The sequence below is a fragment of the Oryzias latipes genome (genome assembly GCF_053564925.1).
Source record: "Oryzias latipes strain Hd-rR chromosome 1 unlocalized genomic scaffold, Olatipes_Hd-rR_3.1 chr1_Y".
NCBI lineage: Eukaryota > Metazoa > Chordata > Actinopteri > Beloniformes > Adrianichthyidae > Oryzias > Oryzias latipes.
In genome coordinates this window covers 6,161,675-6,183,940 of record NW_027616335.1, presented here as the reverse complement: position 1 = coordinate 6,183,940, position 22,266 = coordinate 6,161,675, and the positions used below count along the sequence as shown (strand labels likewise).

Sequence of the window (22,266 nt, the reverse complement as noted above, 5' to 3'; positions counted from 1 at the left end):
GAGCTTGGACAGGCGTACAGATTCACAGTGCATGCATGTAACTGTCGGGTAGATTACGATCGCAGTGCTGACTAATGTCTGAGTTACTTTTTTAGGTATTTTTGAAGTAATTGAGTGGTGCTCTTAGGGTAAGAGGACTCTCCTTTCAACCCCCCAAGGGTGGTAATTTTCTGTTTTGGTTTGATTTCAGCATTTTTGTTGTCATACATTTTGTGGTGTTTTTGTGAAATGTCTTTTCAGGCCTGTGGTAAGTCACGCCAGGTGTGATTATGTCTGTCATGATTTCATGTACTGTGTTTGTTGCTATTTTGTTTACCTGTGGATGTTGTGTTCCTTGTTTTGGTTCACTTGTCGTCTACCTCTTTTCCTCCACCATTGAGAGCCAGGACCTGAAGGTGATGATACCCTTGTTGGCAGCATTGGGGGTGGTTTTGGAGGAGGATGAGGGGGATGCGGTAGCATTGTGTCTGTGGTGTTTTGTCCTTCTGTAGATTTGTTTGTGTCTACTGTTATTGTGTGGTGGGTTTTCTTCTTTTGGGGTTGCATTTTCATTTGTTAAACTATTTAGGGACATCAAACAGGGATATTGTGGAGATGAACAGGGGTTGCTTTATATTTTTGTGCTTTTTTGATGATGCATTTACTTGATTCTATATATGCACAAATATTGTATTGTGAAATATGCTTGTTTCCTGCTTGCAGTTCCAGATAAGATGTGCCGAGGTCATCAGCAGGCTGGTCTCTGGTTTCTTTTTTGTGCTGGAGTGTTTATGGAACAGATACACCTTTGGAAGAGTGAGATAGCAGAGAATGACGGAGCCTGAAATGGTTATGGTCTCCCTACTGCAAAAAGTTTTAAATTTCATGCAGACTCTGTGAGATTCTTTCACTTCCCAACTGCACATTACATTTTTGGTGTCCTGAACCATCCAAATTTGTAAAGGTCATATGGGGCCACAACAGTAAACATGAATATGCAAAGAACATCTTGCATGAATGGGACAAGGATCAGAAGGGGGGGACTGTTATATTCATGTCAGAAGTCGGTAAAAGAAATACAATGTGGAACCTTCTCCTGCTGTAAAGATGAGGTGGTAATCAGCAGAGTAAGGCTGGGACACTGTGGTCTGGCTGACTGTTTACAATCAACAAGCATGATAGTGGGCATTCTGATTGTGGGGAGCGGGAGACCATTATTCATGTCATTTTCAATTGCAATAAGTATCAGAAAGCAAGGAGACTTGTATATGAACGGCTCAGGGATTTGAATAATCCCACCTTTTTGTTTTATGTCAGTATGTGTTTTTGATTGATTAGTTAGACGAGCAGTAGCGGTTTTAGAAAGAAGCCCAAGAGCTCTGAAGATACTGAAGCTATAGTCCTCAAAATTTCTGTACTGACTAATCATGACCCTACTGTCCTACTAAAAAGTTTAGTGACAATAGCTTCAGTATCTTTCGAGCTATTGAGAACTTTATTCTGTTTCTTATCGCTGTAAAAAATTGAAAAAATTATATACAATAAAATAAAGATGGACTTTCTCACAAAATAGTTAATCTAGCATGGATATGCTTACATGTCTTCATTAACAGCTCATATAAACGTAGATATTTATTCGTTTTTGAGAGATTTTGATTTTTACAAAATGGTCTTTTCTCGGAGCTGCACTTTCTTGACAGTCCCTTGGCAGTCGTAAAGCCGCCGTGTCGACATTTACATCTCAAAGAGAACAAGTCCCTTAAAAGGCAAAAAAACACACAATCTTTTTTCTTTTGAAAAGCATGAGCAGTCCACTCTCTGTGTTAATACGAAATGATTGAAATACTTGCTGTCACATTTGAACGTTTATCAGAAGAGTTATAGAGGTCAGAAGTCAAAATCTGTGAATATCTTTCTAATTTTATCGAACTCACACAGACACAGAAACACACAGTCTTGGCAGAGAGAAAACAAAAAAGTTTTTTCAAAAAATGTGATGGTAAGGTAAAATATGATTCGCACAGACAGCTCTCACACAGGGCGGGAGAGAAGCTACCACTACTGGGAGAATCTTTGAATGAGCTCAAGAAATCCTGAATGGTACATGATTACCGATGTTTTAGCCCAGTGGAAATTTCAGAATAAAAGCAGAGCATCCGTTGCAGGTATACTTCTGTTTTGAGACAAAGTGTAGTGGTGTGAGTTGATTTGGTTGTGTTGTGAGGTAATTGTTTTGTGTTGTGATTTATTGTTAATTCTGTTGTGAGGTAATTGTTTTGTGTTGTGATTTATTGTTAATTGTGTTGTGAGTTAATTGTTTCGTGTTGTGAGTCACTGTTCTGTGTTGTGAGTTACTGTTTCATATTGTGAATTATTGTTTCGTGTTATAAGTAAATTTTTTTTATACCATGGTCCGTTTGAATACTCTATTCTGATTGGCTGCTGGGTGTGCGTTAAAAATTGATAACCTGTCTTATTTTATTCATATTCCTGTTCAGAAATTTCAGTTTTAAAGGTTTAAAAGTTTTAAAAGTTTACCTCTAGTGTGTTTAATGGATTGTGTGAGAAATGAAGTAGTCCGAGAGAAAACTGGTGTCATGGGAGAGTTGGCTTATAGAACAGCAAAAGGCACTGGGATGGTTTGGACATGTCAAAAGAATGGAAAGGGAGCGATTGGTGCAAAAGGTATATGAATCTGATGTGAGTGGAGTGATAATGAGAGGACAGAGGGTGTAAAAAGAGCGCTAAATGCAAGAGGGATGACTGTGGCGCAGGGGAGAGAGGCTGCTCAGGACAGGGATGGGTGGAGAGAGTTTGTGAATGAATGGACGGGTGTGGTAGAGGTCTGGTCTTGGTATGAAGTCACAAGGGGAAACCAGCCTTGGCTGAGGCCCTGCTGTGGAGGTGCCAACACTGGGCTGTGCAGCTGACCCTGGTGCAGTGTGGTGTAGCTTAGACCAGGCCTTAGACCAGTCTCACACACACACACACGCAACACTCACAACCTAAAGCGTGTTTTGGATTTAAGCCCCCCCCCGTGTTATTGACACCGCTGTAATACGAGTATATAAAGTTCATCCCTTTTTTGTGCATAATGGCCAAAAAAAATTGGAAATACAAAACAATGTTGTCAAAAATGTGTGTGTGAGGGGAGGGGGTTGTTGTGTGTTTAATTCGGTTCATTGTGAAATTACATAAAATTGCATTTGAAAACTAAAGCTACTTTTACTGCAGCTTTTAAATAGAATAACAATTGCAACTTTAAGCTTTTTGTATCACAACTATAACAATTACATCCTGGAGAAAGTGGTACATCATTATTACAGACTACAGTGTTCTTTTTTTGTTTGTTTTTTGCGTTTTTGGTTGTTGTTGTGCCTGTGATTTTTGTCAAGGAAAACATGTAACTTGCCTCAAAGAAGTTTTAAAAATACTGATCTAGGTTGAGTTGGGTTGTTGAGGTACCTGCCTTTGACTGCCACCCAAACCACATTTGTGCTTATCTCCAACAGGTCTTCTGCACAGCGTTGCAGTGTCGTTCCAGTGCTACGCTGATGACATTCAGATCTATCTACCTTTAAAATCTGAAGGAGCGGGATGTCTCAACAATTTACAGAAGGGCTTAGCAGACATCAAATCTTGGATGGAGCCTAACTTCCTATGTCTGAATGAAATCAAGACAGAGGTGTTTGTATTTGAAAAGACTGATCTGCTAACAGGTTCCTGTAGTGCTGTTGGCCCCCTGGACCCTTCAGATGCTCCTTTCATTAGGAATCTTTGGGTAAACCTTGACAGGCATTTTATATTTGATTAACAGGTCAGTGCTGTAGTACAATCTAGTTTTTATTACGTGAGGCTAATCAGCAAAGTTAAGCCATATCTTCCTCCTCATGCTCACAAATGATCAATGCTTTGATTTTCTCCATACTAGACTACTGTAACTCTTTGTTTAGTTGCATTGGCCAGTCTCTTCTCCACTGTCTCCTGGTTCAAAATTCAACTGCTCACGTGTAAACAGGGACCAAACGGTGGAAGCATATAACTTCAATATTATGCTCTCACTGGCCGCCTGTGACTTTTAGAATAATTTTTAAGATTTTACTTCTAGTTTTTAAATGTTTGAATGGTCTGGCACCTCTGTATCTTTCTGATACACGTCAAGTCCTAAGATCTGAACATCAAATGCTTTTAATGGTCAAAGTTGATGTATCAATTTCGTGCCCTTTTAAACACAAACAGTTCTTGCCAAACTAATTAATTGATACACTCTTTAATTTGAACTGAATGTCAATAATGAACTCTACAAAATACTTTTGGGACAAAGAAACCAGAGCACCTACAGAAATCCCACACATGCATCTGAAGAACATGCTAACTATACACAGAAAGAGGCTGTTTCAAGTTTTAAATGTGCTATTTTTATTTTATTTATTTTTCTTTTTTAAATGTGCTCATTTTAAATGCAAACAGTTCCTACCAATATACTAATTTAATACACTCTTTAATTTTAATTAATTGTTTAATTCTAAAAAATCCTACAAAAAATCCTACACATTTGCTAAACATGGTTACTCTATCCTTCTGCACACATCCTGTGAGGTTACAGGTCTCTTGTTTGTTTCAACTGTCAGATTCCTGTGAGTCTGTTCAGTTTTCTCTCGTTTGGCTTTTTCAGCTTGTTTCATGCCAGCCAAACGATTTCTCGCCATACGGTTATGGCGATCCAACAGCGGGAGCGGTGGTGAGCGTGTTGCCTGCCTCCTTTTCACAAGGGACGTTTGGTGAGTGATGTGATGAGGGAGGGTTTCGCCTTTGACGTCTAAATAGTGTTGCGCCGTGTCTAAGATCCTGTTACTTTTTGTTTCTTTTTGAGAGATCTCAGGCAGCTTGAGTGTCCGACCTGTCCTTAGGTCCATTTGTCTCCCTTTTGGAAGCTCAGGTGGGTGAGGCTTTGCTTCATTAAATTGAAACTGCCCTTCACTGTGCATTTCCTGAGCTTTGCATTGTTTGGTCCTTTCAGCTTGTTTTATGCCAGCCAAACGATTTCTCTCCATACGGTTATGGCGATCCAACAGCGGGAGCGGTGGTGAGCGTGTTGCCTGGCTTCTTTTCACAAGGGACGTTTGGCGAGTGATGTGATGAGGGAGGGTTTCGCCTTTGATGTCTAAATAGTATTGCGCCGTGTCTAAGATCCTGTTACTTTTTGTTTCTTTTTGAGAGATCTCAGGCAGCTTGAGTGTCCGACCTGTCCTTAGGTCCATTTGTCTCCCTTTTGGAAGCTCAGGTGGGTGAGGCTTTGCTTCATTAAATTGAAACTGCCCTTCACTTTGCATTTCCTGAGCTTTGCATTGTTTGGCCCTTTCAGCTTGTTTTATGCCAGCCAAACGATTTCTCTCCATACGGTTATGGCGATCCAACAGCGGGAGCGGTGGTGAGCGTGTTGCCTGCCTCCTTTTCACAAGGGACGTTTGGCGAGTGATGTGATGAGGGAGGGTTTCGCCTTTGACGTCTAAATAGTATTGCGCCGTGTCTAAGATCCTGTTACTTTTTGTTTCTTTGTGAGAGATCTCAGGCAGCTTGAGTGTCCGACCTGTCCTTAGGTCCATTTGTCTCCCTTTTGGAAGCTCAGGTGGGTGAGGCTTTGCTTCATTAAATTGAAACTGCCCTTCACTGTGCATTTCCTGAGCTTTGCATTGTTTGGTCCTTTCAGCTTGTTTCATGCCAGCCAAACGATTTCTCTCCATACGGTTATGGCGATCCAACAGCGGGAGCGGTGGTGAGCGTGTTGCCTGCCTCCTTTTCACAAGGGACGTTTGGCGAGTGATGTGATGAGGGAGGGTTTCGCCTTTGACGTCTAAATAGTATTGCGCCGTGTCTAAGATCCTGTTACTTTTTGTTTCTTTTTGAGAGATCTCAGGCAGCTTGAGTGTCCGACCTGTCCTTAGGTCCATTTGTCTCCCTTTTGGAAGCTCAGGTGGGTGAGGCTTTGCTTCATTAAATTGAAACTGCCCTTCACTGTGCATTTCCTGAGCTTTGCATTGTTTGGTCCTTTCAGCTTGTTTTATGCCAGCCAAACGATTTCTCTCCATACGGTTATGGCGATCCAACAGCGGGAGCGGTGGTGAGCATGTTGCCTGCCTCCTTTCCACAAGAGACGTTTGGCGAGTGATGTAATGAGGGAGGGTTTCGCCTTTGAAGTCCCAATACGTTTGTGCCATGTCTAAAATCTCAGTTGTGTCCTTATGCCTGAGACCTTGGTTGTTGAAACACACTTAGAGAGGAACATTTCATGTATTTACAGATTTCTAAGTACTACTCAAATGATGTAATTTAGTCAAATATGATATCAAATGATGTCACAGGGTTGTATGTTGTAGTGGTGGTGACATCAAAACAAGCAATTATGTAGTCACAGGGTTGTATGTTGTGGTGGTGGTGGTGACATCAAAACATGCAATTGTGACGTCATATGATGTCACAGGAATGTATGTTGTGGTGGTGGCATCACAACAAACGTTCCTGTGACATCATATGACGTCATAATTGCATGTTGTGATATTACCACCACAACATACATTCCTTTGACATCATATGACGTCATAATTGCTTGTTTTGATGTCACAGGAATGTATGTTGTGGTGTTGGAGATGCTAATGCATGCTTTTATCATCAAATCAAATCATCAAATCAACCTTTATTTACACAGCACTTTTTCAACGACATATGTCACTCAAAGTGCTGTGCATAAAATACAATAAAATTGAAAAACAAGATGACAAGACAAACCGTGCGACAACCCCCCCCCCCCCCCCCCCGCAAAAACACACCTACACACACACACATCAATAAATAAATAAATAAATATATGAATAAATAAATAAATAAGTGATAAAATGATAGAATGTAGAGACCAGGCCTTGTCCTGAAGTGGGGAAGCGATATTTTGGGGACATGTCCACACCAGCGACCCTCCAACCCAAGTTCACGGAGAACACTACCACAGAACCCCCCAGATCCAACAAAAGAGTCAGACCCAGGAGATCCCCGACCCCGCTCACTGAGAAGGGTCAGTCACTGATGTGGAGGATCCCTCAGAGGAAAACACTGGAGTGTAATAAAATGTAAAAGGAATAAAATTAAAATATATATAAAACATGGACAAAAAACAAATAATTACATAAACCTTAATAGGCATATGAAATAGTAAGAGCGACTTAAAAATTAATAGAATAAATAAATGTATTTACATACACATATAAAACTAGTTAAAAGAAAAATAAATAAATAATTAAAATATTTAATAATAATAATAATAATAATAATAATAAATAAAAAAGAAATAATAAAAAAATTAAAAATCCTAAAATTCAACTAAAAGCTAAATTAAAAAGGTAGGTCTTAAGCCTTCCTTTAAAAACATGAACAGTCTCTGCGGCCCTGAGGCTCTCTGGGAGGCTGTTCCACAGGCGAGGTCCGTAAAAACTGAATGAGGCCTCGCCGTATGTTTTTGTTCTAACTTTTGCGACCTTACCTGGAGCACCAACACCTCCTGCCTGGTCAAAAAGCACACCAGCGCCTCTATTTCCTGAGGAGGCTCAGGCGTGCTGGGATGGTGATCTCTGTCCTGACCTCCTTCTACAGGTGTGTGGTGGAGAATGTCCTACAACACCAAAGATGCACAGTGCCCTGAGGACCCCTCTCTACCAGACGCACTCATCCTCTTCTACTCCCGCTTTGAGGACTCCAACACCGCCCCTCCCAGCACCAGACTCACCATCCCACCTGGCGAAGAGGCTTTCAGCATGACGCCTGCTGAGGTGAGGAGGACCCTCCAGAGGATCAACCCTCACAAAGCTGCTGGACCCGACAACATCCCTGGACGGGTGCTGAAGGACTGTGCACACCCGCTCACAGAGGTGCTGACAGACATCTTCAACACCTCCCTGAAGCAGTCAGTGGTCCCCACCTGCCTGAAAACCACCACCATCATCCCAATCCCCAAAACGTCCACAGTGACAGGTCTGAATGACTATCGGCCGGTTGCCCTGACACCGATAGTCATGAAATGCTTCGAAAAACTGGTCATATCCCGCATCACAGAATCCATCGATATTACCAAGGACCGGCACCAATATGCATACAGGTCAAACCAATCCACAGAGGACGCAATCTCCTCTGTGGTCCACACAACCCTCACCCACCTAGAGAACAAGAACACGTACGTTCGACTGCTCTTCGTGGACTTCACATCAGCTTTCAACACAATTATCCTGCAGGCCCTCACCCAAAAACTACACACACTTGGACTGAGCCCCACTCTATGCAACTGGGTCTTGGACTTCCTGACAGACAGACCACAGTCTGTGAAAATCCGTAACGTCTCCGCCTCCCCGATCACCCTCAGCACGGGCTCCCCCCAGGGCTGTGTGCTAAGCCCCCTCCTGTTCACCCTGCTCACGCATGACTGCACAGCGAGTCACCCCAGCTGTCTGATCGTGAAGTTTGCGGATGACACAGTTGTGGTTGGACGCATCTCCAATAACAATGAGTCCCACTACAGGCAGGAAGTGGAACATCTGGAGAGCTGGTGCAGAGACAACAACCTCTGCATCAACGGGAAGAAGACCAAGGAAATGATCATGGATTTCAGGAAGGACAGATGCCCCCCTCCCCCCATTCACATCGGAGGGGACGTGGTGGAAGTGGTTTCCAGCTTCAGGTATCTGGGCGTGCACATCTCCAGCGACCTTACCTGGAGCACCAACACCTCCTGCCTGGTCAAAAAGCACACCAGCGCCTCTATTTCCTGAGGAGGCTCAGGCGTGCTGGGATGGGGATCTCTGTCCTGACCTCCTTCTACAGGTGTGTGGTGGAGAATGTCCTGGCCTGCTGCATCATGGTGTGGCACGGCAGCTGCTCTGCAGCAGAGAGGAAAGCTCTGCAACGACGACCAAAGCTGCACAGAGGACTGTGGGCTGCAGAGGGGAGTTGTATTGCCATGAAGGGGAGCCATCTTGCCATGAGGGGGAGGTCGTCGTCACCTCCCGTTTCAACATCCCGTTCCTATTCCGGAGGTGGTCCAGCACGCGCCACAGCCTGTTATAAGCACTAAATGCTGCTTGACCCAAATAGACCTAGACCTTCCCCTTTTCTCCTCCAAATTTACAAGTGGATATCTAACATAGATGATACAATTTACTTACCCATGACAAAATGGGAGTCTGAGCTTTCATTGAATTCTAGTGATCAATTTTGGTTACAGATCTTTTTGAATGCCTTTAATATGACAAAATTCCTAATCTGCAACTTATCCAATACAACATTCTCCACAGAACTCGCTACACTGGACAGAGGTTATTTAAAATGGGTCTCAGTCAGTCTGCTGTATGTACACAGTGCACAGGCAACAACATAGACGACTATTTGCATGCCCTGTGGTTCTGTTCACCTGTTCGATCATTCTGGCGTTAGGTCTGTGAGGAACTATCAATATGGTTTAATCATAAGAATCCTGCATGCCCCAAATTCTGCATACAGGGTGACCTGAATAACATCAACATAGAATCTATCAAGGCATACATGGTTCTCACCGATATATGTATCGCAAAGAAAACTATCCTCCTAAACTGGAAATCTAAAAATAATCTTAGCATCAATCACTACAGAAACCTCATGTCATGGCGTATCAGTTTAGAGATAATGTCCTCCACAAAAAACATGTCGGCTTCAGACTCTCCCTGGCTCCAGCTGATAAGTTACATCACTTAGTAGGGGTGGGATGGTGATGTGTTGAGCCGGATCCTGGCTGGTTCGATGGGCCGGGATGGGTTTGGGGGGGTCAGATCTTGGGGTTGGATCTGCCGGGCCTGCTGTTCTCCCGGCCTCAGGGCTCTGGTTGCTTGGGTTGGGGCGTACACTTTGCCAGCAACTTGGCAGGGGTTCCTGGGTTGGTGCCTTCTGGGTGCAGGGTAGGTAGTCTGCTACTGACAGAAAAGATCAACAGACGACGCAGTGGCGCTCAAGCTGCACTATGCCCTTCAACGCCTGGATGCCCCCAACATCTACGCCTGGCTCCTGTTCCTGGACTGCAGCTCATCCTTCAACACCATCAGACCAATGAAGCTCACAGAAAAGCTGGCTGACCTTGGGATACCAAAACCTACCCACAAATGGATTCTGGACTTTCTCACAGACATGATTATTAAAATGCTCTCCTCAGTCTTGTGTCAGCTTTCTCCAAACAGGCGGAAAAGAGACCAGAAGGTGTCCCCACCAAGGTCCCAACTGGGTGCTGATACAGGTAATCAAACGGGAATGGTCTGATCCACCCTGGACGAGGCCCTTCTGTGTTACAGAGAGAATGTTGCATACTATGAGGGGCCAAGGGAAAGGTGACACCTGTTATCATTGGAGCCAGTGTGCGGCAACAGCTGAACCACAGCACCCTTTGACACAAGTCCAGCAGGACTTCCAGGCAGCAGCTGATCCAGCAGTTTCCCACGAAGGCTCAACCCACTCGGGGTTAATCCCCGAGTGGGTTGAGCATCCCCAGGTTTCAAGAAACAGGAGTAATTTGCTCCTAAAGCCTCCCACCTCAAGAATAGGGCCAGAATGCCCCTAGTGGTGGGACTTGGAAGAGAAGCCCTGAGGTGGTTGAGTTTCTCTCTCACCTCTTTTAAACAAAACCAAGGGGATTTTCAGAAGAGGAAAGGATCCTGGTGGTGGAGTTTTGCTCCCACCTGAGAGTGGTCGAGTTCTCCTCCCACTCCACTGAACCTTGTGTTTGTGGCAGAATGAATTGGCTCAGGTGTAGCAGGGAGGATTACTACAGGTAGTGGCCTCACGGGGTGCTATAAAAAGGCCAAGGCGTTCACTGGGGCAATGGGCATTGCTTGGTGTTTGGTCAGAGAATTTGGGCGTGTCTGTCTGTCTTCGTCAGGTGTTTCTCGTATGTTAGCGTTATTATGTCAAATTGTTTAATTTTGTTGTTTTGTTGTTACGAGTGTTGTTGAGTGGGGGTTTGGAATTTTATAAGCATAAGCTTCTTCCATTCCCCTTTCAAATCCTATTTCCAAGTCGTGTGTAGAACTATTTTTTTTCATGTAAATGTTGATTTGATTTGAAATAAATCTTGTACTACTAGTAATTGGTTTTCGAACTTTTTAATAAAATTATTTTAACTCAAGTACCTCAGTCTACTGCCTTTGTGTGCATCCATCAAAATTCCATCGAGACCACATGTTCATAACCATTTATTCAATCTAACTGGTCCTCTTCTCCTAACAGGGCATGTTTGAGAGTGTTGTACTTTTATGTAACCGTATCGTGTTTCAAATTATGATTTGTGTGTGCTTTGATTTCTATTTTAGGTATGTGATACTGAAGATACTGAAGGTATGTCCTGTGCAACAGCTGGGCAGACAGATAAGAGCTGAAGACCTCTTGTGTTGGACATATTTTACTTTTACAACAGGGGTTATGAATCTTCTGACAAACCAGAGGTATGTCTGAATAAACCCCTTTTGTAATCGAGGCCAAACGTTATTCATTTTAATTGTTTTTGAAATTCTTTTGTGTTGGACCGGACGGAAAAGGAAAGACGGGATCAAAATCTCAAAGGGGCAGGGCCTGTCCACACACACACTCAAACGTTATAAACACACCTGTTAACTGCAAAAATGTCCACGTGTCAACATGTACACAATACAGATATTGTTCACACATGCATACTTATGCCTTTAAGCCAACTAGTGTGAGATATTTCATTCAATCACGAAAACTATTAGTGCAAAGGTGAGCTAACACCTGTGCTCAGTTGAGTGTTTATGTTCTTCTAAAATGGATGATGGAATGTGAAAAGAAGGAGGGGTAGTGACCAGCCACCCCCACAGCAGGACCCCGCCCCAGCAGCCGCGGCAGCCAGAAGCCCCCAAAGCCACGTGGCAGCAGGCAGAGAACAACCGCCCTCCCAGGTGACCACGTCCGCCACCCAGGCCAGGGCAAGGAGGACCGCCACGAGGCCCCCAGAGCCAGAGAGCAGGGAGGCATTGAGGGGAAAGAGAGTGCTGCCCCAGCCCAACCAGGAGAGCAGCCCCCCCCCCCGCAGCGCCAGGAGGGCCCAACGCTGGGCCCCACCCGTGAGGGGTGCCCACAGCCCCAGACGAGCACCTCATCACCACCCAGGGGGTCTGGGCATCCCCCCACCCCAACCCCAGGTACGAGCCAGGACCCCCCAAGGTAGACCCGCTCCGCGCTCCAGGCCCCCATCCACCAGGCCCACGGTTGGCCCAGAAAGGTGCAAGACAGGGGCCAGCTGCCCCCTCCCAGGAGGGGGGCACCCGGGGGAGAAGGGGGCCCACAAGGGTTGTTGTAGACATGGCCAGACCAAGCTCGGCCATAGATGGAAATTGGCGAGGCCCAGCACCCGGTGGCAAGGACCAGAACCTACCCCACATGGATACAGACACCCCCGGCTCAGGTGTGATATGATCCCCGGCTTCTGGCCTTGCCAGAAAGCTCAGGGATCCCTCTCCCTGCTTGGGGAGAGCATTGCCGGGCCCAGGAAACCGGCACCCGGGGGACACGGCCACTGCCACCAAGGGCCCCGCACGCCCCACCAGGGATGGGGTAGGGGACAGATGGTCCTTGCGAAATTACTGTGCGTTTGTGTGTTAGTGAGGATGTGTGTGTGCATGTGTGTGTGTTTATATTGGAATGTATATTTTGAGGGGGAAAGGGTGTGTGTTCAAAGGGGGTGCAGTTAAAATTGACGGGTAGGGCACTGAGGGGACATCTCCTGATTACACAGTGATGTCCACTCACCCTCCCCACCAAGGGGCCCTGAATGTCTAAGGTGCAGTTAAAATTGGCGGGTAGGGTGCTACAAGGACATCTGCTGCTTGCTGGCAGTGATGTCTAAGCACCCCCCCTACCAAGGGCCCTACATGTCTAAGGTACAAATAAAACCTAAAGAGGGGGGGGGGCCCATTCCATACGGCAACCATAGGAGGGGGACCACTGACAAGTAGCCCCCCCCAGGCGCAACGCAGGCTAAACCCCCCAACCCCTCACCCTAATATGAGATTATTTGAGGAAAGGGGTAAGTTGGGGACAGCTGGTAGACTGTTCCCCGGTGGTCAAACAGCCGTCCCCCAGCCCCCCCCAGCAACGCGCCCAGGACCCCCAGCCCCGAGGCGCTGGACCTTGGAGAGTTCTGGTCAGGCCTTGACGGGACCGAGGCTGCCATTCGGCCGGGGCAATCGCCGGTTGCCTCAGCGGAGACCCCGACCCGTCAAACCCCCAAGGTCTCGTACCTATAGTGGGACCCCCCCCCCCCAGAAAGCCCCCCCCCCACAGGACGGGACCGACACGCCCCCCCCCCCCCCCAGACCCCGCAGCCCCAGGGGATGACACCCAGAGCGACCGGGAGCCCCAAGAGGGTTGCCCTGCCCCGTCCCAGGGCCAGGGAAGGGTTGATCCCAGCCCCAGGTGTAGACGGGCAGCCCGCCAGCGCCGCTGGACCTTCCCCCCCCCCCCCCCCCCCCCCCCCCCCGGCAAGACCCCTGCCGATCCCCCCCCAGCACAGGCAAAGAGACCACCCCCCAAAGCCAAGCCGAGCCACCTCTCAACCCACCACACACCCCCACACCCATGCCCAGAAGACCATGCAGCGCCCCAGCCCGCCCCACCCAGGCACCGGACCCGGCCCCCCGACCAACGGAGTCCCCACCACCCCCCGCCAGGCATCGGAGGCCCCGACCCCCACACCCACCCCGGAAGAAGGGCAAGGAGCAGTGACGACCAGGCCCCCCACCCCCTAAGTCATGGAGTTAGCTATGGGAGACCAGAGAGACTGGATTCTTTCAAAGTTGCTTGAACTTTGGGCTGATATGATCAAACAGCAGATTTCTGTGTTGACTTATATTTATATTTTTCTTGTTTTTCCAATTTATTAAAATTGTTTTTTTAGCAGTATAAAGAGTTATGAAAATGATAGATATTAATCCTCCTTCTACATCGATGGCACTCATGTCACCAAGCACACAAAGTGACGGTGAAGCTGTGATTGAAACGTTAAAACCAGACTTATAGAATGGCACATACCTGCTGCCAGAGAGCTTGGACAGGCGTACAGATTCACAGTGCATGCATGTAACTGTCGGGTAGATTACGATCGCAGTGCTGACTAATGTCTGAGTTACTTTTTTAGGTATTTTTGAAGTAATTGAGTGGTGCTCTTAGGGTAAGAGGACTCTCCTTTCAACCCCCCAAGGGTGGTAATTTTCTGTTTTGGTTTGATTTCAGCATTTTTGTTGTCATACATTTTGTGGTGTTTTTGTGAAATGTCTTTTCAGGCCTGTGGTAAGTCACGCCAGGTGTGATTATGTCTGTCATGATTTCATGTACTGTGTTTGTTGCTATTTTGTTTACCTGTGGATGTTGTGTTCCTTGTTTTGGTTCACTTGTCGTCTACCTCTTTTCCTCCACCATTGAGAGCCAGGACCTGAAGGTGATGATACCCTTGTTGGCAGCATTGGGGGTGGTTTTGGAGGAGGATGAGGGGGATGCGGTAGCATTGTGTCTGTGGTGTTTTGTCCCTCTGTAGATTTGTTTGTGTCTACTGTTATTGTGTGGTGGGTTTTCTTCTTTTGGGGTTGCATTTTCATTTGTTAAACTATTTAGGGACATCAAACAGGGATATTGTGGAGATGAACAGGGGTTGCTTTATATTTTTGTGCTTTTTTGATGATGCATTTACTTGATTCTATATATGCACAAATATTGTATTGTGAAATATGCTTGTTTCCTGCTTGCAGTTCCAGATAAGATGTGCCGAGGTCATCAGCAGGCTGGTCTCTGGTTTCTTTTTTGTGCTGGAGTGTTTATGGAACAGATACACCTTTGGAAGAGTGAGATAGCAGAGAATGACGGAGCCTGAAATGGTTATGGTCTCCCTATTGCAAAAAGTTTTAAATTTCATGCAGACTCTGTGAGATTCTTTCACTTCCCAACTGCACATTACATTTTTGGTGTCCTGAACCATCCAAATTTGTAAAGGTCATATGGGGCCACAACAGTAAACATGAATATGCAAAGAACATCTTGCATGAATGGGACAAGGATCAGAAGGGGGGGACTGTTATATTCATGTCAGAAGTCGGTAAAAGAAATACAATGTGGAACCTTCTCCTGCTGTAAAGATGAGGTGGTAATCAGCAGAGTAAGGCTGGGACACTGTGGTCTGGCTGACTGTTTACAATCAACAAGCATGATAGTGGGCATTCTGATTGTGGGGAGCGGGAGACCATTATTCATGTCATTTTCAATTGCAATAAGTATCAGAAAGCAAGGAGACTTGTATATGAACGGCTCAGGGATTTGAATAATCCCACCTTTTTGTTTTATGTCAGTATGTGTTTTTGATTGATTAGTTAGACGAGCAGTAGCGGTTTTAGAAAGAAGCCCAAGAGCTCTGAAGATACTGAAGCTATAGTCCTCAAATTTTCTGTACTGACTAATCATGACCCTACTGTCCTACTAAAAAGTTTAGTGACAATAGCTTCAGTATCTTTCGAGCTATTGAGAACTTTATTCTGTTTCTTATCGCTGTAAAAAATTGAAAAAATTATATACAATAAAATAAAGATGGACTTTCTCACAAAATAGTTAATCTAGCATGAATATGCTTACATGTCTTCATTAACAGCTCATATAAACGTAGATATTTATTCGTTTTTGAGAGATTTTGATTTTTACAGAATGGTCTTTTCTCGGAGCTGCACTTTCTTGACAGTCCCTTGGCAGTCGTAAAGCTGCCGTGTCGACATTTACATCTCAAAGAGAACAAGTCCCTTAAAAGGCAAAAAAACACACAATCTTTTTTCTTTTGAAAAGCATGAGCAGTCCACTCTCTGTGTTAATACGAAATGATTGAAATACTTGCTGTCACATTTGAACGTTTATCAGAAGAGTTATAGAGGTCAGAAGTCAAAATCTGTGAATATCTTTCTAATTTTATCGAACTCACACAGACACAGAAACACACAGTCTTGGCAGAGAGAAAACAAAAAAGTTTTTTCAAAAAATGTGATGGTAAGGTAAAATATGATTCGCACAGACAGCTCTCACACAGGGCGGGAGAGAAGCTACCACTACTGGGAGAATCTTTGAATGAGCTCAAGAAATCCTGAATGGTACATGATTACCGATGTTTTAGCCCAGTGGAAATTTCAGAATAAAAGCAGAGCATCCGTTGCAGGTATACTTCTGTTTTGAGACAAAGTGTAGTGGTGTGAGTTGATTTGGTTGTGTTGTGAGGTAATTGTTTTGTGTTGTGATTTATTGTTAATTCTGTTGTGAGGTAATTGTTTTGTGTTGTGATTTATTGTTAATTGTGTTGTGAGTTAATTGTTTCGTGTTGTGAGTCACTGTTCTGTGTTGTGAGTTACTGTTTCATATTGTGAATTATTGTTTCGTGTTATAAGTAAAAATTTTTTATACCATGGTCCGTTTGAATACTCTATTCTGATTGGCTGCTGGGTGTGCGTTAAAAATTGATAACCTGTCTTATTTTATTCATATTCCTGTTCAGAAATTTCAGTTTTAAAGGTTTAAAAGTTTTAAAAGTTTACCTCTATGTGTTTAATGGATTGTGTGAGAAATGAAGTAATCCGAGAGAAAACTGGTGTCATGGGAGAGTTGGCTTATAGAACAGCAAAAGGCACTGGGATGGTTTGGACATGTCAAAAGAATGGAAAGGGAGCGATTGGTGCAAAAGGTATATGAATCTGATGTGAGTGGAGTGATAATGAGAGGACAGAGGGTGTAAAAAGAGCGCTAAATGCAAGAGGGATGACTGTGGCGCAGGGGAGAGAGGCTGCTCAGGACAGGGATGGGTGGAGAGAGTTTGTGAATGAATGGATGGGTGTGGTAGAGGTCTGGTCTTGGTATGAAGTGGCAAGGGGAAACCAGCCTTGGCTGAGGCCCTGCTGTGGAGGTGCCAACACTGGGCTGTGCAGCTGACCCTGGTGCAGTGTGGTGTAGCTTAGACCAGGCCTTAGACCAGTCTCACACACACACACACGCAACACTCACAACCTAAAGCGTGTTTTGGATTTAAGCCCCCCCCCCGTGTTATTGACACCGCTGTAATACGAGTATATAAAGTTCATCCCTTTTTTGTGCATAATGGCCAAAAAAAATTGGAAATACAAAACAATGTTGTCAAAAATGTGTGTGTGAGGGGAGGGGGTTGTTGTGTTTTTTATTCGGTTCATTGTGAAATTACATAAAATTGCATTTGAAAACTAAAGCTACTTTTACTGCAGCTTTTAAATAGAATAACAATTGCAACTTTAAGCTTTTTGTATCACAACTATAACAATTACATCCTGGAGAAAGTGGTACATCATTATTACAGACTACAGTGTTCTTTTTTTGTTTGTTTTTTGCGTTTTTGGTTGTTGTTGTGCCTGTGATTTTTGTCAAGGAAAACATGTAACTTGCCTCAAAGAAGTTTTAAAAATACTGATCTAGGTTGAGTTGGGTTGTTGAGGTACCTGCCTTTGACTGCCACCCAAACCACATTTGTGCTTATCTCCAACAGGTCTTCTGCACAGCGTTGCAGTGTCGTTCCAGTGCTACGCTGATGACATTCAGATCTATCTACCTTTAAAATCTGAAGGAGCGGGATGTCTCAACAATTTACAGAAGGGCTTAGCAGACATCAAATCTTGGATGGAGCCTAACTTCCTATGTCTGAATGAAATCAAGACAGAGGTGTTTGTATTTGAAAAGACTGATCTGCTAACAGGTTCCTGTAGTGCTGTTGGCCCCCTGGACCCTTCAGATGCTCCTTTCATTAGGAATCTTTGGGTAAACCTTGACAGGCATTTTATATTTGATTAACAGGTCAGTGCTGTAGTACAATCTAGTTTTTATTACGTGAGGCTAATCAGCAAAGTTAAGCCATATCTTCCTCCTCATGCTCACAAATGATCCATGCTTTGATTTTCTCCATACTAGACTACTGTAACTCTTTGTTTAGTTGCATTGGCCAGTCTCTTCTCCACTGTCTCCTGGTTCAAAATTCAACTGCTCACGTGTAAACAGGGACCAAATGGTGGAAGCATATAACTTCAATATTATGCTCTCACTGGCCGCCTGTGACTTTTAGAATAATTTTTAAGATTTTACTTCTAGTTTTTAAATGTTTGAATGGTCTGGCACCTCTGTATCTTTCTGATACACGTCAAGTCCTAAGATCTGAACATCAAATGCTTTTAATGGTCAAAGTTGATGTATCAATTTCGTGCCCTTTTAAACACAAACAGTTCTTGCCAAACTAATTAATTGATACACTCTTTAATTTGAACAGAATGTCAATAATGAACTCTACAAAATACTTTTGGGACAAAGAAACCAGAGCACCTACAGAAATCCCACACATGCATCTGAAGAACATGCTAACTATACACAGAAAGAGGCTGTTTCAAGTTTTAAATGTGCTATTTTTATTTTATTTATTTTTCTTTTTTAAATGTGCTCATTTTAAATGCAAACAGTTCCTACCAATATACTAATTTAATACACTCTTTAATTCTAATTAATTGTTTAATTCTAAAAAGTCCTACAAAAAATCCTACACATTAGCTAAACATGGTTACTCTATCCTTCTGCGAACATCCTGTGAGGTTACAGGTCTCTTGTTTGTTTCAACTGTCAGATTCCTGTAAGTCTGTTCAGTTTTCTCTCGTTTGGCTTTTTCAGCTTGTTTCATGCCAGCCAAACGATTTCTCGCCATACGGTTATGGCGATCCAACAGCGGGAGCGGTGGTGAGCGTGTTGCCTGCCTCCTTTTCACAAGGGACGTTTGGTGAGTGATGTGATGAGGGAGGGTTTCGCCTTTGACGTCTAAATAGTGTTGCGCCGTGTCTAAGATCCTGTTACTTTTTGTTTCTTTTTGAGAGATCTCAGGCAGCTTGAGTGTCCGACCTGTCCTTAGGTCCATTTGTCTCCCTTTTGGAAGCTCAGGTGGGTGAGGCTTTGCTTCATTAAATTGAAACTGCCCTTCACTGTGCATTTCCTGAGCTTTGCATTGTTTGGTCCTTTCAGCTTGTTTTATGCCAGCCAAACGATTTCTCTCCATACGGTTATGGCGATCCAACAGCGGGAGCGGTGGTGAGCGTGTTGCCTGCCTCCTTTTCACAAGGGACGTTTGGTGAGTGATGTGATGAGGGAGGGTTTCGCCTTTGAAGTCTAAATATTGTTGCGCCGTGTCTAAGATCCTGTTACTTTTTGTTTCTTTTTGAGAGATCTCAGGCAGCTTGAGTGTCCGACCTGTCCTTAGGTCCATTTGTCTCCCTTTTGGAAGCTCAGGTGGGTGAGGCTTTGCTTCATTAAATTGAAACTGCCCTTCACTTTGCATTTCCTGAGCTTTGCATTGTTTGGTCCTTTCAGCTTGTTTTATGCCAGCCAAACGATTTCTCTCCATACGGTTATGGCGATCCAACAGCGGGAGCGGTGGTGAGCGTGTTGCCTGGCTTCTTTTCACAAGGGACGTTTGGCGAGTGATGTGATGAGGGAGGGTTTCGCCTTTGATGTCTAAATAGTATTGCGCCGTGTCTAAGATCCTGTTACTTTTTGTTTCTTTTTGAGAGATCTCAGGCAGCTTGAGTGTCCGACCTGTCCTTAGGTCCATTTGTCTGCCTTTTGGAAGCTCAGGTGGGTGAGGCTTTGCTTCATTAAATTGATACTGCCCTTCACTTTGCATTTCCTGAGCTTTGCATTGTTTGGCCCTTTCAGCTTGTTTTATGCCAGCCAAACGATTTCTCTCCATACGGTTATGGCGATCCAACAGCGGGAGCGGTGGTGAGCGTGTTGCCTGCCTCCTTTTCACAAGGGACGTTTGGCGAGTGATGTGATGAGGGAGGGTTTCGCCTTTGACGTCTAAATAGTGTTGCGCCGTGTCTAAGATCCTGTTACTTTTTGTTTCTTTGTGAGAGATCTCAGGCAGCTTGAGTGTCCGACCTGTCCTTAGGTCCATTTGTCTCCCTTTTGGAAGCTCAGGTGGGTGAGGCTTTGCTTCATTAAATTGAAACTGCCCTTCACTGTGCATTTCCTGAGCTTTGCATTGTTTGGTCCTTTCAGCCTGTTTCATGCCAGCCAAACGATTTCTCTCCATACGGTTATGGCGATCCAACAGCGGGAGCGGTGGTGAGCGTGTTGCCTGCCTCCTTTTCACAAGGGACGTTTGGCGAGTGATGTGATGAGGGAGGGTTTCGCCTTTGACGTCTAAATAGTATTGCGCCGTGTCTAAGATCCTGTTACTTTTTGTTTCTTTTTGAGAGATCTCAGGCAGCTTGAGTGTCCGACCTGTCCTTAGGTCCATTTGTCTCCCTTTTGGAAGCTCAGGTGGGTGAGGCTTTGCTTCATTAAATTGAAACTGCCCTTCACTGTGCATTTCCTGAGCTTTGTCTTGTTTGGTCCTTTCAGCTTGTTTTATGCCAGCCAAACGATTTCTCTCCATACGGTTATGGCGATCCAACAGCGGGAGCGGTGGTGAGCGTGTTGCCTGCCTCCTTTTCACAAGGGACGTTTGGTGAGTGATGTGATGAGGGAGGGTTTCGCCTTTGAAATCCCAATACGTTTGTTCCATGTCTAAAATCTCAGTTGTGTCCTTATGTCTGAGACCTTGGTTCTTGAAACACACTTACGGAGGAACATTTCACGTATTTGCAGATTTCTGAGTACTACGCAAATGATGTAATTTAGTCAAATATGATATCAAATGATGTCACAGGGTTGTATTTTGTAGTGTTGGTGACATCAAAACATGCAGTTATGATGTCACAGGGTTGTATGTTGTGGTAGTCGTGGTGACATACAAACATGCAATTATGACGTCATATGATGTCACAGAAATGTATGTTGTGGTGGTGGCATCACAACATGCAATTATGAAGTCACATTATGTCACAGGCTTTTAATTTTGTGGTGGTGGAGATGCTAACGCATGCTTTTATCATGAGTAAAGTTGATTATTGTAACGCCCTGCTGGTCTTCCAAATACCAACATTAGGAACCTTCAGCTTCTCCAAAATTCTGCTGCACGAGTTCTCACCAGGACCAGGAGGCAGGCTCCTATCACCCCAATTTTAAAATCAGTAAATTGGCTCCCCATATGCTTTCAGGATTGATTTTAAGATACTTTTAACAGTTTTTAAATCTCTCAACGGTCTTGCACCTTCTTATTTATCAGATCTTTTAGTAAGGTATGAACCCTCGCGGACCCTGAGATCCTCAGGCACTGGTCTGTTAACCATTCCGTGTCATGGTGGCCTGTCAGACTTCCCCCACCAGCTCTGCTGCTCATTCACCTCAGCTGTGACTACTCTTTTCATCAAGCCACCTGATACAAAAGGAGATCCAGCTTCATCATTCTTTGCCAGTCCGTCAACCCTGATGGTGCTTAGTCTCCAGAAGCTCTCTACGTTTGGCCCCCTTGTCTCTGTCTGAGCTAATCTTGTCTTGTCATCTGCACTCAGGTTTCATTCTCATGCCACGAGAGTCACCTGAGCCTGCCACCTCGAGCAGCAGCAGCAGCAGCAGCAGCCACAGCTCTCCACCGCTGACACCTCCTGCCACTGTGGGCCACAGTCTCTGTGCTCCTCTAGTCCACCAGCCACGCCACGCATCAAGATCCCAAGCCACGCAGTTTGTCTCGCTCCGCATTCAGGGAATTCACCACGAACGGTACCAGAACCTCCAATCAAGAGCCGCAGCCTCGATTACCCACGACGTCGTCAAGAAACATCAAGAACCCAAAATAAACATCTTACTTACCTTTTCACTTACCAGTCTCTGCATTCTGGGTTTCAGCATCTGGGTCCGTTCCGTGCTCTAGTCATGACATTCCGTTTGTAAAAACTAAAACCCATGGAGAGGCTGCGTTTCAGCACTATGGTCCCAGTTTATGGAACAGTCTGCCAGAGGACCTGAGGGCTGCAGAGAGCATTAATGCTTTTAAGAAAAGGCTCAAGACCCATCTTTTTAACCTGGATTTTAGCTATTTTTTTACTACTTTTATTTATTTATTCAGTTATTTATATGTATTTTTTATTTTTATTTTGTTTGTTTATTTATCCATTTTATATTATTTTATGGACTTGAACCTGATTTTTAATGCGTTATTTTAATTTATCAATCAATCAATCAATCAAATCTTTATTTGTATAGCACTTTCACATCTTCCAGACATCCAAAGTGCTGCACACGTATAACTACACT

At 44.6% G+C, this 22,266-nt stretch overlaps 1 long non-coding RNA gene across 2 annotated transcripts; it reads left to right on the top strand.

Annotated features, from left to right (window-relative positions):
- Positions 1 to 13,572: 13,572 nt before the first annotated feature.
- Positions 13,573 to 21,829, top strand: LOC144990303 (uncharacterized). Of its 2 annotated transcripts, none has more exons than XR_013654308.1 (2): positions 13,573 to 20,578; positions 21,525 to 21,829. It is a non-coding gene; the product is annotated as an uncharacterized LOC144990303 (long non-coding RNA). The 2 variants fall into 2 exon arrangements; XR_013654309.1 differs by lacking the exon at positions 13,573 to 20,578 and adding an exon at positions 20,590 to 21,444.
- Positions 21,830 to 22,266: the final 437 nt, after the last annotated feature.